Source organism: Zeus faber (genome assembly GCF_960531495.2).
Source record: "Zeus faber genome assembly, chromosome: 4".
Taxonomy (NCBI): domain Eukaryota; kingdom Metazoa; phylum Chordata; class Actinopteri; order Zeiformes; family Zeidae; genus Zeus; species Zeus faber.
The window spans coordinates 33,004,884-33,019,663 of record NC_137191.1 but is presented as its reverse complement, the minus strand read 5'-3'; positions in this window follow the sequence as shown (position 1 = coordinate 33,019,663).

Here is a 14,780-nt window from a genome sequence, read left to right as displayed (position 1 = left end):
TTGGTCCCTGGACACTTGCACCAACGGGACTTTTCTGACACCACTGTGTGTGTGTGTGTGTGTGTGTGTGTGTGTGTGTGTGTGTGTGTGTGTGTGTGTGTGTGTGTGTGTGTGTGTGTGCTTACCAGTCAGTGTTGAAACAGATTTTGGCTTCTTTAACGTCAGCGTTATAGCCCTAATGCAGATAGGCAAACAGGTGGAAAAGAAAGCCTTCAGATTCAAATAGGATATGTAAAAATCCCATCTTGATTAGCCTGCAATGTGATGTCCTCAATTCTCCAAAAAGCCATTGCCTATGGCCGTTCACCAGAACCGTAGCTAGTTAAAAAGTTTAGTTTTTTTATGTTATTCATTCATTTATTGATTTATTTTTGCACAATTAGCAAGAAATAGCAACCACTAAAGATAGCCATAGACTCTACACTAACATTGCTAACAGGCTTGAAATTTCAGCAGCCAGTCTATATTTGTAGAATAATTTAGTTTAGTCTGTCATGCTGTGGTCTTCTGACTTAGGGTCTCAACTCTCCAAATAATCAACAGCAGTCGAAAGTGAAAGCACCCTGAAGTATTGCTGCAATGAAGCTGCAATATAAACAAATACAACAAATAAGTTCTTCGTCAAGAGGAATAATTTTCCTTTTCTTTTCCTTCGCCAATCAGAAATGTATGTGTGGAGAGGGGGCTTGATACAACAAGCGAGAAACAATATAACCAACCAACTAATGAAAGTAATTTAACTTCTTTCATTCCATGCTTCTTGCCAAAGGACTACATTCTAAGATAAGGAAATTAGACTTTCACTGAAAGAAATCTCTACTTTTGATAGTTAAACCTATGTTTTCTTGAATCTAGCTGAATAATCTCACAGACAATTGTAGGCTGGCGAAATTCTCTCAACAGCTGAAAATCAAAATAAAATCTTCTTTTTATTTTCTAGATCCTTTTGCTCGATATAATATTTTTTGTAGTGTTGCCCCATTCACTGGCTCCAGAATGCTCCAGAAAGCCACCTGCACCCGATGATGACTTGACAGGTCGCGAGATGCACCCATAAGCCATGTTTGATGGAGAGTGTGATATTGGTTGCTCTAAAATGTGAGAGAATGAACTTGTATGAATTGATTGATTTGACAAGTACACATCGCCACATTATTCTGCTATTATTTATAATGATCTATTTAGCAAGCCTGCTTGAAGTTGTCCACCAATTGTGGACAATTGTTCTTATAGGTCTCACTTGCATGGATTTGTTAAAAAAAAAAATGATATACAGTATATATATATATATATATATATATATATAAATACACAGTATTTATATATGGGAATTATGGGAAGTATTTCATACACTTTTTGGACAACTTTGGTCGTCATCAGACGATTTTGCTGAAGCAGGTGTCAAAATGAATGTCTTTTCAACAGTTCTCTTATCGGACTACAATTTTGGATTATTCTTCCCAACGTTTGCTTGCATCACTTCACAAAGTGTATATCTGAGGATTATGTATTCTGCCAAGTCTGTTTTCTTTTTCTTTCTTTCTTTCTTTCTTTCTTTCTTTCTTTGCCGTTCTCTCCCTCTCTCTTGTTTGCTGCTGGATTATTTATGGCTTGGAACTCTCGGCATTCAGATTACCCGCGGACGCTAAAGCACTCAAGTGCTCAATGACAATGGAACTCCTGCCTTGCTCCATAGGTGGCTTCTCACTGGCCTGCTGCGTCACTGAAGGCTTTGTCATTGCCCCCCCCCCCCCCCCACTATTGCCGCATTCATTGAGGTTTGAAAGTTTTTTCAAAGAATATGACATTCTATTTGGGTTTCGTGTGTGTGTGTGTGTGTGTGTGTGTGTGTGTGTGTCTGTGTGTGTCTGTGTGTGTGTGTGTGTGTGTGTGTGGGTACAGGCCCGGCGCCACGAGAGAGCAAGAGGGGGTTTTGCCCCGTCTGTTGTATTTTCTGCCACCCCAGTTTAAGTTTTGTGTACCGTATCACAGAGGTTCCCAATCACTGGGCACGGCCCAGCACAGGGCCCTGTGGCATTTTCCACTGGACAGTGAGAAGGTGGCGGGAATTTTTTCAGAAGCAATCATGCAGAATATCTCTGCTTGCGGGAGCAATATTATGGCTTTCAAGGAGAATGTGACTGTTTTGCAGCACGAGCAGAGCATTTTTTCTCCTATAAAGCTAATAAATGTTATTATTTCAGATGGATTAAGTTCCTACAGTAATTGAACAATACAAAAAAGCCTTGTGCTTCCCGTTCCGCGTCACGCATGGCAACCGACCCCCCTCCCCCCCATATCAATAAAAAGATCCCCCCCCCCCCCACCACCATTTTTAACTGCCCCCTCAGTCACTTCATCATGGCGCCAAGCCTGTGTGGGTACCGTCGCAACAGCATATGTCAACATTTGAATGAGCCAATGGAGCGGACAAAATGACAAAATTAAAGCTTTTAAAGTCTTATATCCTTATCTGAAGAGAATCTATGTGCACCACTTTTTTTCTCATCTGGGAGAATCATCAATCTAGAATGATCAATCTCTTTTAATTGTTGCACAAGTTTGTTTTTCTCTTGTTGTTTCCCCATATTTAAGCAAGAGCTGAAAAAATGATATCACATAATCTGCCTTGCTATGGGGAAAACTAGCTGGTATTCAGAGCAATTTAAAACATGCATGATTTTATTACTCATAGCTTCAATGAACGTTTTATCCATTAAATATATTCAGTGACTTTAAACTAGTGATGAAAAATCTGTCTCTTTTTAAAGATTGTGCTCTTGACTGGTGACTAATGAGTAAAAATATTTGTTCAATTTTCATTTGTTTGATTCAGTTGGTGTAAGGAGTCAGAAGAGTGGGTTGACTCACTGAGTTGTGAATGGATTCTCACAAGAATCATTTATTTCTGTCAAAATGATTTATTTAGGAAGAATGCAAATCTTCACCACATTAAATGAATCCTCTGTAATTATTTTCTGTTTGTGAGTAGAAGTTTTTCTGCGAGTCTTGAGGTGCATGCTTAACTCGTGACTCACTAATCTCGTTCATGTACCAGTATAGGAGTCATTACCTCTGGGCTTGTGGTCGGTTGGGGCCTCTCACCTTTATGCGGAGCATTGGTGGGCATGGGGGTCCTGCCAGCCCGCCAGCTGGGCGGGTGGGTCTGGCGGGGTGTCGGTCTGTCGGCTGCAGGGCCATGCTCTGGGCCTGTGGTTTGTGCCTGGCACCTGCGGCCGGGGTTCTGCCCTTGCGTGCACTTCAAGGGTGCAGGATCATTTTTTGCTCTCTTGGACTGGTTTATTCAAGGTATTCAAGGATTCAAGGTAGTGTGAGGGTGTTGCTCTGCGGGTTCTCGGTTACTCTATGGATTGGGGGGACTTATATGGCTGCGGTGCATTGTGCTTGGAGTGTTCTTGTGGTCTTGGGGTGTCTGTACGGCTGTGGGGCTCGTGGGTGGCTGCGAGGCCTTTTCCGCTGCTTAGAGGCATTACAATATAATTCTGACCTCATATACCAGAACTAATTGGGACCAATCCCGTGCACTCACAGGTGGGCACAACACACATACAGGTGCCTGCTGACAGCATAGGTTAAAAAAATGCTTGACACGCATGTCTGACTAACGACTCGATTCGAGATGCCAGTCTCAGCCCGTGTGCCCGACTGAAGTTACTGAGTCACAAACAAACTCTTTTGCCAGAGTCACTCCCGACTCCTGAGTTATTTAAAAGATTTGTTTGCTATGAACAAATATTTCACAAGTCTTCCATCACAAGTTTAAACTTCATGTGAGGGCCTTTAAATTTTTTGTGTAGTAAAGCGTACTTTTTCACTTTTATCACACTTACATGGAGGACAAGTACTCGCAGTACTGGGTTACTTCCTGCATGTCTTCAAGGGCAATGCCAAGCACTTTGAAGGTGATGCCTTTTTTTTTTCTTATGACATAGCCTATCTATTTAGATCTATTTACAGTGACCGCCACCCCGGAACACACACCCACACACGGTCTCTTTTTTTCCTTTCCCCGCTTCATGTACGATCAATGCAATTGATCCCCCTCTCCTTCCCCCCACTTCATCATGCACTGCTCTCAGTGCCTATATACGTGCACAAATGCGTGGATGCAGTGTGTGCGACACAACAGGGTCAGATATAGGCAGCCCGGCGCAGACGCTGTGGTGGTTACGTAAATTGGCTGGGCAATAATGATAGTCCTCCAGGAGCAGAGAATGATTAAATCGTTACCGCCACTAATTGAGCGGCGGCATTGATCTGAGATCACTGTAAATGCAGACTCACACGCGGGTATGCCGACATTCGCAGGATTCACTTAAATGGACGCGGTGTTAAATAAAGGCAGTAACAAATGCTGTATATGTATTGGTTAATGTTTAGATGCTGTTCTGCAAGAATCTTGTTTTAAAAATAAAAGCTAAAATAAAACAGATATAATAATAGTAATAATAGTAATAATAATATTACTAAATAATGAAATCTAGTGAAATCTGATGTAAGTGTTAGAAAAATCATGTTACAGTAAATCTCTGTGGCAGACTCTGAGTGACTTCTCAGGGCCCTCCGACACAGAGACACAGACAGAGATGTTGCAAACACACCAGTTTATTGTAGAGAGTGGGCAAGATGGAACAAGTCGGGAGCAGATGAAACATTGTAATGACAGAGGCCCTCTCGGTGTGTGTGTGGAGATGGGGATTTTACCTGTTGCTCAGTGATTGCTCTAACGTGCAACAGTTGTACAGCCACCTCTCACCCCAGGCCCAATTACCAGGACCCCACACAGGTCTGGCTGCTTAAACCACACAATCCCCGCACCACATCTCCTTTTCAAAGACTGGAGACTCGTATCATTGTCCCACGTCGCTTAGTGTTGAATAACTGTTATATCACATTTTATTTTACTTTTTGCAATTGCCATACATCCAAATCATAGCGCTGAGAGTTTGGAGAGAGTTTAGAGTTCAGCTGAGAGCTTAAACATATACCCAATTGGACTGCATTCAAGTGGAGTGGTAAGTTTCTCGAGTTTTACAAGGTTGTGCTATGAACAGTTATACATGACGGGAACCAACATTTCAATAATAAGGCCTGAGTTGAAAAATATCAGAATTGTCCTTCATCTAACTTAACATTAAAAAACAATACTCTTGTTACATGGCCTTGATAAAGTGCCATTTAATTATATCTGCGAGATTATGTTTATTTCATGCAATCATCATAATCATCATATTTTGTCTCTTAAGAGAATATAATATTGGTACAGTGGTTTTCTTCTCCTGACTCTTTTGAGTCAATCATGATCATTTGCAGAGACACTTAATGGGTGTTCCACATGCTCAGCTGTGGTACATTGCTCAAAAAAGCACCGCTCATTTGATGGTCTGTGGATGCAAAGAAAAGTGGATAAGCACTACGATAAACAACGTCTGTGTATTATATGTGGGAAACTTTTCTTTTCTTGTGTTGCCGTCTTTGGAAATCGACAGATTATGCTCAGTACAGATGTAGCAATCCCAGTGTATGAAGTAGAGAAGTGTAACAAATAAAGAGATTTGTGACCCACGCAGCAAAACCCCATTTGTGGCGCATTTCTATAATCGCCACGAACCACCAAATAAGTAAAAAAAATACCTTCATAGAAGGAAAATTTGATTTTTCCAGATCCCTGTTCCTTTCTGTTTTTGTTTTACCTCTCAATGTATTTTCAAAACCCAGTTTGATTTATAAATGGTAAATTAATATTAAACCGTGGAGTTAAATCTTCCTGTTACATTACATGGGGAAACACAGTTCACTTCCAGAGACGATACCGATCGATCGTTTCCTTTAAAGCGACCGTCCAGGTGAAGATCCTTCATCCATATTCAATGTGATGTGAAGTCACAATGTGAAACCGTTTTGATAGAGTTCAACCATTAAATCTTACGTGTTTTATACACACACATGGAGTCGTAAATATAGGGAGGTGCCATTCCATTAAAAGCTTCATAAACAAGTAGAATGATCTTGAGATCAATTCTAACAGACACCGAGGGCCAATGCACTGTAGCTAAAACAGGAGTTGTTGTCTGTAAAAGTCTCGCGGCAGAGTTCAAAATAAGTTGTAATATCTCTGAATTGCAACGGAAGACCCGTCAAAAGCGCAATAAAATTGTCCAGTGTACTTGAAATAAAAGCATGAATTAATTTCTCAGCCTCCTGTTGCTTAAGGAAAGGCAGTACTTTAACCTAGCTTCTGTTGAATATTTTGACGAATGAGCCATGTAAACCTACTTTGTTTGTTGAAGGAATCTCAAGATACGCATATAAAGACCTTATTTTACAATATCATTTCATTCTGTTCAAACATACTGATAGTTTACACTGCAATTTTCAAGCAATTTGGAAGGAAATCTACCGGAGCCAGACAAAGGAACCGGCCGGAAAATCTTGGGAATACTGTAGGTCTTTGAGGAAATAGGGGTCACCGATTACAATTATCAAACTAATTCTAGGGATTTTTTTTGTGAAATAGGTCACTTTTTTTCAAAAGTGAACAGTAACCCTGAAAGAAAGAAAGAATCATGACATTTTTCCTTATTTTAAGAAATGTTGCCAATTACAAAAGGCTTCACATAATAAATGGTTCATATTAAAATTCATGAAATCAAATGAAAATAGTGAAGAAATATAATGAAACATAGTAACAAAAATGTTGTTCCCTCGGAATCATTAGGAATTGGATAAAAAAATGGACAATCATTTTTCACTTTAACAGCCTGAACAAAGGTGAGCTTAACGGAACCTCGACAAACAAATCACCCGACTAGAAACGACATTTTCAGACGTACGTGACAGATTTGACTTTAATTATATTTTTGCTGGCTTTAGTGTTGTAATTCCAGAAATAATTGTTTTAGATTCTTCAATACGATCTTTTGTAGGAACTACGTTTTATTTTATTTTTTTATGTTTTTAAAGTCAACTTTTCTCATCCAATTGGGCCGTAACTTTGCTTGACTGAAGCAATTTTTATATGATTTTTTTTTTTCCCTATGGCATTTTTACTCGCGTATGAATACACACCCATGTAATTTTACACACACACACACACACACACACACACACACACACACACACACACACACACACACACACAGATACACACACACACTATAATGCTATAAAGGGGGACCCAACACACATATATTGGCCCACAGGTATATTTTCTACACAGGAAACATTCAGACACAGATTCAAAATGCACACACACACACACACACACACACACACACACACATACACATACACACACACACACACACACACACCTGTTGGTCTTCCATTATTGACGTCAGTGTCTCTGAGTGACTCACAGTTTGGGCCAACGGTGCATTGCTCCACCCGGCAGGCAGCCAATTAACGGCGGCCCTAGGCGGGACCTCCTGCTGATGTTATAGCTCCTGACCAATTAGAGGGCTTGATTTATACCAGCAATATATCTTTCTTTACTAAGAACACCACACACACACACACACACACACACACACACACACACTCACACACACACACAAACACGTAGACACGTTTATATGCTATGAATTGATTCACCAGACACCCAAACTCACAAAAAAAGAGAAAAAAGCTCACACACAGATGAAGGCATATGCACACACACACACACACGCACACACACACACACACACACACACACACACACACACACACACACACACACACACACACACACACACACACACACACATACACACACACAGACACACACACTTTGAAATACGAAAGGTGAGTATGTGCTGAGAGGTGATTGCCCCCATCCCTCCGTCCCATCCCCATGTGTTGCATACTAATCAGCAATTAGACTGTTTAGGAACGGAGGTCATCTCTCAGCAGGGACCACTAGCTCAGCCAACTGTTGCATCTTCGCCGCCTCAAAAGCTGGTTACCAACAAATTCCAAGCCTGGCGGAGAATGAGCTGGCGGCAGATGAAGGAGAGGAGCGGGGGGGACACGAGAAGGAGATGTTCTTAAGGTCTTATGGAGGCTGGTTCTCATTATACTGCCTTTTTATTGCTTTTTTTTTAATATCTGCCGTCATGACGTTCCCCCTCCATATTTGTTCCTATTTGATACATTTTTTCCATTGTCTTCCATTTTAAGATGGCATCTTACGGTACAACCAACGGGCACGATTTATTGCCATGTTTGCAATAGCTTTACAATCTTACGCCTGTCATCGCGCATGTCAATGGGATTGTTTTGAATTTTGTTGAGCGAAGTTGGGATTACTTTATAATATTTATCATGAAGTCAATTATAATGTATATACTGTATATTCTGTATATTATTATATATTATAAAATGTATGGCCTAGCTTACCTTGCTACATTTATATATATTAAATTATATTATACTTTATTATTTATTATTTAGGTAGGGCAAGAGGGATTGGCTGCTTAAATAGACTGGCCAATAAGGGCGTGGAAGCGTGGGTTGTTTGACAAAATGAGCTTCGCAAGCTACGCCTCATTAAAAAAAGAAATAAGGCCAGCAAATGCTTTGGTTTGCGAGGCACTGATGGCCATGTGGGCAAAAGATTACATCCAACATTTATTGTGAAATGTGTTTGGACGACTCTAAGGTTTTCCGCGAAATACCCTTGACATAACACTCACTCAGAGCGGTTGCGGGTGGGTGAATGTCACAGATGTGTTGGTATAATTCTGGAATGAGTCTGGAATCTCTTTAGCGACCACTAACTCGGCAGCGAACTCACGTGCCGCTAGACCCGCGAAGGCCCCGAGGACAGAGGGCGGATGAAAAGCAACCGCCTGTTTTACTTCATTTTCGTTTCATTTCTCGTTTTAACACACCAAAGTGCCTGCGCGTCTCTGCATCCTTTCTTTAAGGAGCAAATCTCCAAGGGCAACGGTTGATTGCGGCTCGGGCATTTATGAGCTGGCTTGCGCGGCTAATTTGTGCGCCCGTCTACACCGGGAAGTTTTTCTGCGTGCTGGGTTCCTCATTAAAGCGTCTCTTGTCAAGGGCGCTGTTTGGGAAAGAAAGGGGGGTTAATCTTTGTCATTCGGCGGAGCATGGCACAATCTCCGATTCGAGGCTCGTGGTCTCAAAGGCGACAGAAGTCAGTAGATTTTTCTTTTAAGGTTCTGGCGGTTTTTGTTTTTTAAGCTTTCTAAGACTTTATCTCCTGCCCAACACTCACACTCACTCTACCTTTGTTTGTCTTGTCTTTTTCTTGTCCTGTTTTCTACGCCATCTTGAGCTGGTCGTTCCCCCCCCGCCACGCCAAACACACATAGTGCCATGCAAACCACTAACCATGTACACACACACATTCATAAAAAAAACACAAATACATGTACTCGCACCACAAACACACACGCCGTACACATGCAGACATGCACGTGTGCTGCTCCGTCCCTGTACAGGTAGCCTGCCCGCCATGCCAAGTAGAGGATTACGGTGTAAATCACAGGCTTACCTGGAGAGAGCGGGATGTAAAATGAGACAATGCGCTGCAGTTGTTATCAGGATGCGCACTGGGCGGGTGGGTGGGTGGGTATTTGGCAAGGTTCCCGGGCCATCTTGGAAAGACAGTCTAGTGTTCAGCACTAGTGTTAAAGTAGCAGGGAACTGGATTCTGGTTCTGATATTCAGATTTGAGGTTTCCTATTGAGGAAAAACAACAACAAAAAAAAAATGGAAGGAAAACGTGAGCTCAGTTTCAAAGAATTTGGTTTCGATTTTGAACAGCCACTTCAACATTAACTGACAGGCGGTAGGTCTTGTTTTTTGGGGATTTTTTAGTCTATCATCTATGGACTGGCTTCGGCGTATTCCTTGTTTTAAAATTTGAATATTGGTTGTATAAAAATCATCTTGAAAATTATTCATCTTTATTTCTATTTCATGTTACTTATTACGCAGACGCTTTTGTCCATAGCGACTGACATGACAGGCTAGAAACAATGAAAGCAAACATCGACTATTGGAGCAACCTCGAACGACCTCGAACCTCAAACTTAAGTGCACAAGCACCATATGAAGCGCAACATCTACACTGTCAAAGTTCCCGAGGGAGCCAGGAGCAAAGGAAGGAAGGAGGGAAGGAAGGAAGCAAGGAAAGAAAGAATGAAGGAGGGAAGGAAGGAAGGAAGAAAGGAAGAAAGAAAGAAAGAAAGAAAGAAAGAAAGAATGAATGGACAGTGCGGGGGTGCGGGCGAGAAAACGTGGCGCTGATGAGAGAAAGCTGCGAGATAGGGAGTGAGAAAGAGAGAAAGATGAAACGGGGGGAAGAAAAAAAGCCACATTTCAGTTGTGAATGTGACTCGCGTATGTGCTTGTTTGCATGTGTGTGTGAGTGTGTGTGTGACAGTATTGTGTCACCTACCGCTGTGATGTTGTGTTCCGAGTGCCATCAATAAGTCATGACGAGCCAGGCAAACAATGCTTGTGCACTTTTCCAGATATGCATATGCATTCATAAAGCTGACAAAAAAGGAAAAAAACAACTTTGTGTGGGTCAAGTGCTTGTTAAAAGCAGTTGAATACCAGTTTTATATTTATTTTCATAATAGCTTGTGCTTTTAATGATAACACATCGTATTTGAAGAATCAACTCCCATACACATGGAATAGAGAGAGAGAGAGAGAGAGAGAGAGAGAATATTTTTTTGTTTTTCAGTAAGTCCGTTTTTTGGACAACTTTGGTCTTTTTCCCTGACGTGGAGTAATTTTATCTTAAGGATTTCGATTTACTTTCGAGTTAATATTGTTATCGAGGTCCTTTGTGTTATTTTTCTATTTGTTCAATATTTTTTTTTTCTTCCCAGTGTTTATTCTTGTGATTATGTAAGTATATACAGATATTTATTTTACAATGTTGGCTGAAGCAAAGGGAAATTAATTGAGATGTTGTTCTTAATGAAACACAGTTGCTTTTACCAGTATGCTTGACGAATTACTAATGATAATAGATAATATACAGTACAAATTAACTGCCAAAGGGACCGCTACATTTTTTTTCAAAACATTTTGTGTTGCAATTTAAGCATAGCCTCTAATAACATATGTATAATGCCTTATATCCTATTTATATACTCAGTTATGATGCTTACGGTTCCTGTCTTTATTATTTTAGATTTATTTCCATTAGTTTAGTTACATTAGTAAGACTAGTAACAGATCATTACAAACCATTTTCCATGTGGGTTTTTTTGATGCTCAGCCATGCACCAGTACATTTCAGAAAATTCTGAGGTTTTTTGAATCCACCACAATGTCAAAAGCTGCGAGTTGGCTCGCTTGGAGCTGATCACTGAAATATATATATATATATATATATTTTTAAACGCAGCGTTCGATATTAAGGCTTGGAGTTTACTCAAAATTATATTTTTTTCTTCAAAAATTTATTTCGACCTTAAAAAAATATTGGCGGACCCCATGCAGTACCTCTGTGGAACCCTTAGGGGTCGCGGAACCTTGGTTGAAGACCACTGATCTAGATCATTCGACATCATCACTCCCATCTGCCGCTATAGTTGTGTCGATAAACTTGCAAAGGTCATAGACTGGAGTTCTCTGCGTACGTCTGGATCAGGCACGTGCATGATGCCCATGAGGCCTTGTTCATCAGATGTGTTTTTTATTATTATTTATAAATTTAGCGTGAATGGGCATTGAGATTTCATTGGAAACAGCTGTATTATACTGTACTCCCTACAGACTCCTGTTTTCCACAGGAGTCTGTAGGGACTGTTTCTCTGAGAGAGACGGGCAAAGGCAGAGCAGGACTTTTTTTGACTTGTTGTGTCTTGTTTTTTTTCAAAATTCGAACATTAACTGTAAACTTTGGATAAAATAAGGCCAAATAACAGCCATTTGTAAGCGGGCACCACTGTGTGGTTTTAGTGGGGTAAAAGAAGACAATAACTCCTTTCCCAACATTATTTTTAAAGAGTAATCATGGCAGGAGAATAACATAGCAACAATAGTTTTTTAATGACTCGCATATTCCAGAGTAAAGGACTTTATTTAGCCGGTAGGAAAAAGGAGAAAAGAAAGTCCAGACTACCAGCGGATTTATTATCTGGGAAAGACATGAATATCCATGAGGTACACATTCTTCACGCGTCCTGATTGGTCGAGTCCAACCAAGTCTTTATTGTTAAAGGAAGCTCACGTCACGACTGTAGCGCTGAAGAAACTGATGGACGGAATACATATATGGCTTGCTCAAATTCAACAGGATATGCTGCAAATGGCACTTTAAAATCTTGTTCCATGTGCCCTTTTTTTTTTTTTACTTTGAGTACCTGCCCCTCTTTCTGCAAGGGCCCGGCCTGAATGCGTTCACTGGTACCATTTGTGTTATTCCATCCATTGTGTTTCCATTGCTTCCTTGTTCTTCCTGGTTAAAGTTGACGTGAGGCCAACAACAATGATCAGCTAGTCTACTGAAGGGGAAGACTTTGGACTATTTAGAGACGTACAGAATTTTGGTATGAACTGCTTTGATGCCTAAGCGCACAGTTCTCATCAAAGTGGCAGTAGTTTGAAGTAGAACTCCGTCTCCGCCTCATTCATCCAAATTTACAGGGCGGTACATTTCTCAATAGTAAAGCCCTCAGTGAGCAGTTGAGTGGTAAACATTTCTAACAGTGATGATGGGAACCACCATTTTAAAGACCTGGGCTGAGAAAATGGCTAACCTATCTATTAAGACCTATAAAACTCAACGTGCTTTAATGAGGGAGTAGATGGCAGGTCAAGCGCGGCTGCGACTCCACCTAGTAGAAGTCGTAAGGTATAGCAGGGATTTCTGCTACGGCTAGAGCCAACTTTTTTGGCTGACTATTAAACGGCTGTCTATTAAGGAGTTTTTCGCAAGAGAAACATTCTAAGGACCCCGTCTGCTGTGAAATGCCATTGGGAGATATTTTTTTTATATATATAAAAGGCATGCTGTGCTTGTGAAGTGGGCTAGTTAGTGGTTAGCCGGTGTGCTAGCGCAGTGTGCGCCCAGTTAGCATAACCTGTTAGCACAGTACGTCTCCTCTAACACCTTGACTCTGCGCTAATTGGGACAAACCCCCCATAGTGAGGCCCTTCGGGGTGGGGGTGGGGTGGGGAGTGTGGAGGGCCGCTCACTGCTAAGTTATGTTATGTGTGTGTGTGTGTGTGTGTGTGTGTGTGTGTGTGTGTGTGTGTGTGTGTGTGTGTGTGTGTGTGTGTGTGTGTGTGTGTGTGTGTGTGTGCGCACGCGCCAGGCTTGACTCATTCCCACACATAAATACACATTTTGGAGCAGAGGGGGCAAGAGGGCGAGGCAGAGATAGGGGAGAGACAGGGAGAGAGTAAGTGAGACTGAATGGGACGGAGCGAGAGAGCGAGAGAGAGAAACACTGAGAAAAGGAGCGATGGGTTGCACAGTGAAGCTTAAGAAGGTTCCCATGGACACCATTTTAATAATTACTTACTCTGTTATACATGCTGGCATTTGACCAGTGAAATCAAATCTTACCTGACCTAGATACAATTCCATGTCTAACCTTCCAGAGTGGAGTGTGTGTGCGTGCGTGTGTGTGTGTGTGTGTGTGTGTGTGTGTGTGTGTGTGTGTGTGTGTGTGTGTGTGTGTGTGTGTGTGTGTGTGTGTGTGTGTGTGTGTGTGTGTGTGTGTGTCTGTATGTGCGCACGCTTGCAAGCATTTGTTGCTCTTCTGCCGAGAGGGAAAGAAAATCCCACTGTTATTCAAACTGGTATGCAGAGAAGCTCCTGTGTGTGTGTGTGTGTGTGTGTGTGTGTGTGTGTGTGTGTGTGTGTGTGTGTGTGTGTGTGTGTGTGTGTGTGTGTGTGCGTTGGTGTGAAGCATCATGGCTTATTAATGTGGCTTCATCCTTGAAGCAGTCGTTTGAGAGTGTGAGCGAGGGGGGGGCTTCACACTGGGCCGGGCTGCGGACACGCCCCGTCACGTCCTTGGCAGCCATAGTTCAATACTTTACCTCCTCACACTCTTTCTTCTGCCGCTTCTCCGTTTTTTTGTTCTTGTGCTCTTTGTGCGCTACCGTTTCAAAACGTGTTCCATCCTGGACCGAGTGCTTTTCAGGCTTTTACCGCGGGAGTCCATGACACGTGCACACAAAGCCTTTGACAAAGGATTTCTCTGACATACATATATGTAGATATATTGACATAAACAATGGGGTTCCCTCTTTTGTTCAAAACAATAAAAAATAAAGAAATAAAGAAGGAGTACAAGTTTTTAAACCCGTTGGTAAACAGGTTGTAGAGGTCGTCTGTGATCCTAATTCCCAGGGTATCTGTATTGTCAGCGATTTGTAAAAGGAAAGGTTCCACCTACTGCCTATATCGCCAGATACACGCATAATATGGACGTTTTAGGAGTTTTTTCATTGAGTACTATTAATGTTCTATTCTATTGCATGCAATAAACACAGGTGTTGTAATTTATTATTATTTTTATTATAATTGTTTTACTTTTCCCACAAAACATCTTCATTTCGAGGAAACAGGTACCTCTGTGGAACTGTTTTGTACCGTGCGCTACTTTTGAAAGCAGGAGGATCTGACTGCTTTGCCACACGGACTTTTACTGATCTTTATCAAATCCAGAAACCCGACCCATCCAATCTATGAGGTCCTTTTCAAAAAGATCCTTCAGAAGTTGTAGTTTATGCGTTTGCTTTCAACTTGCAATATGAAAAGCGATTTTCAG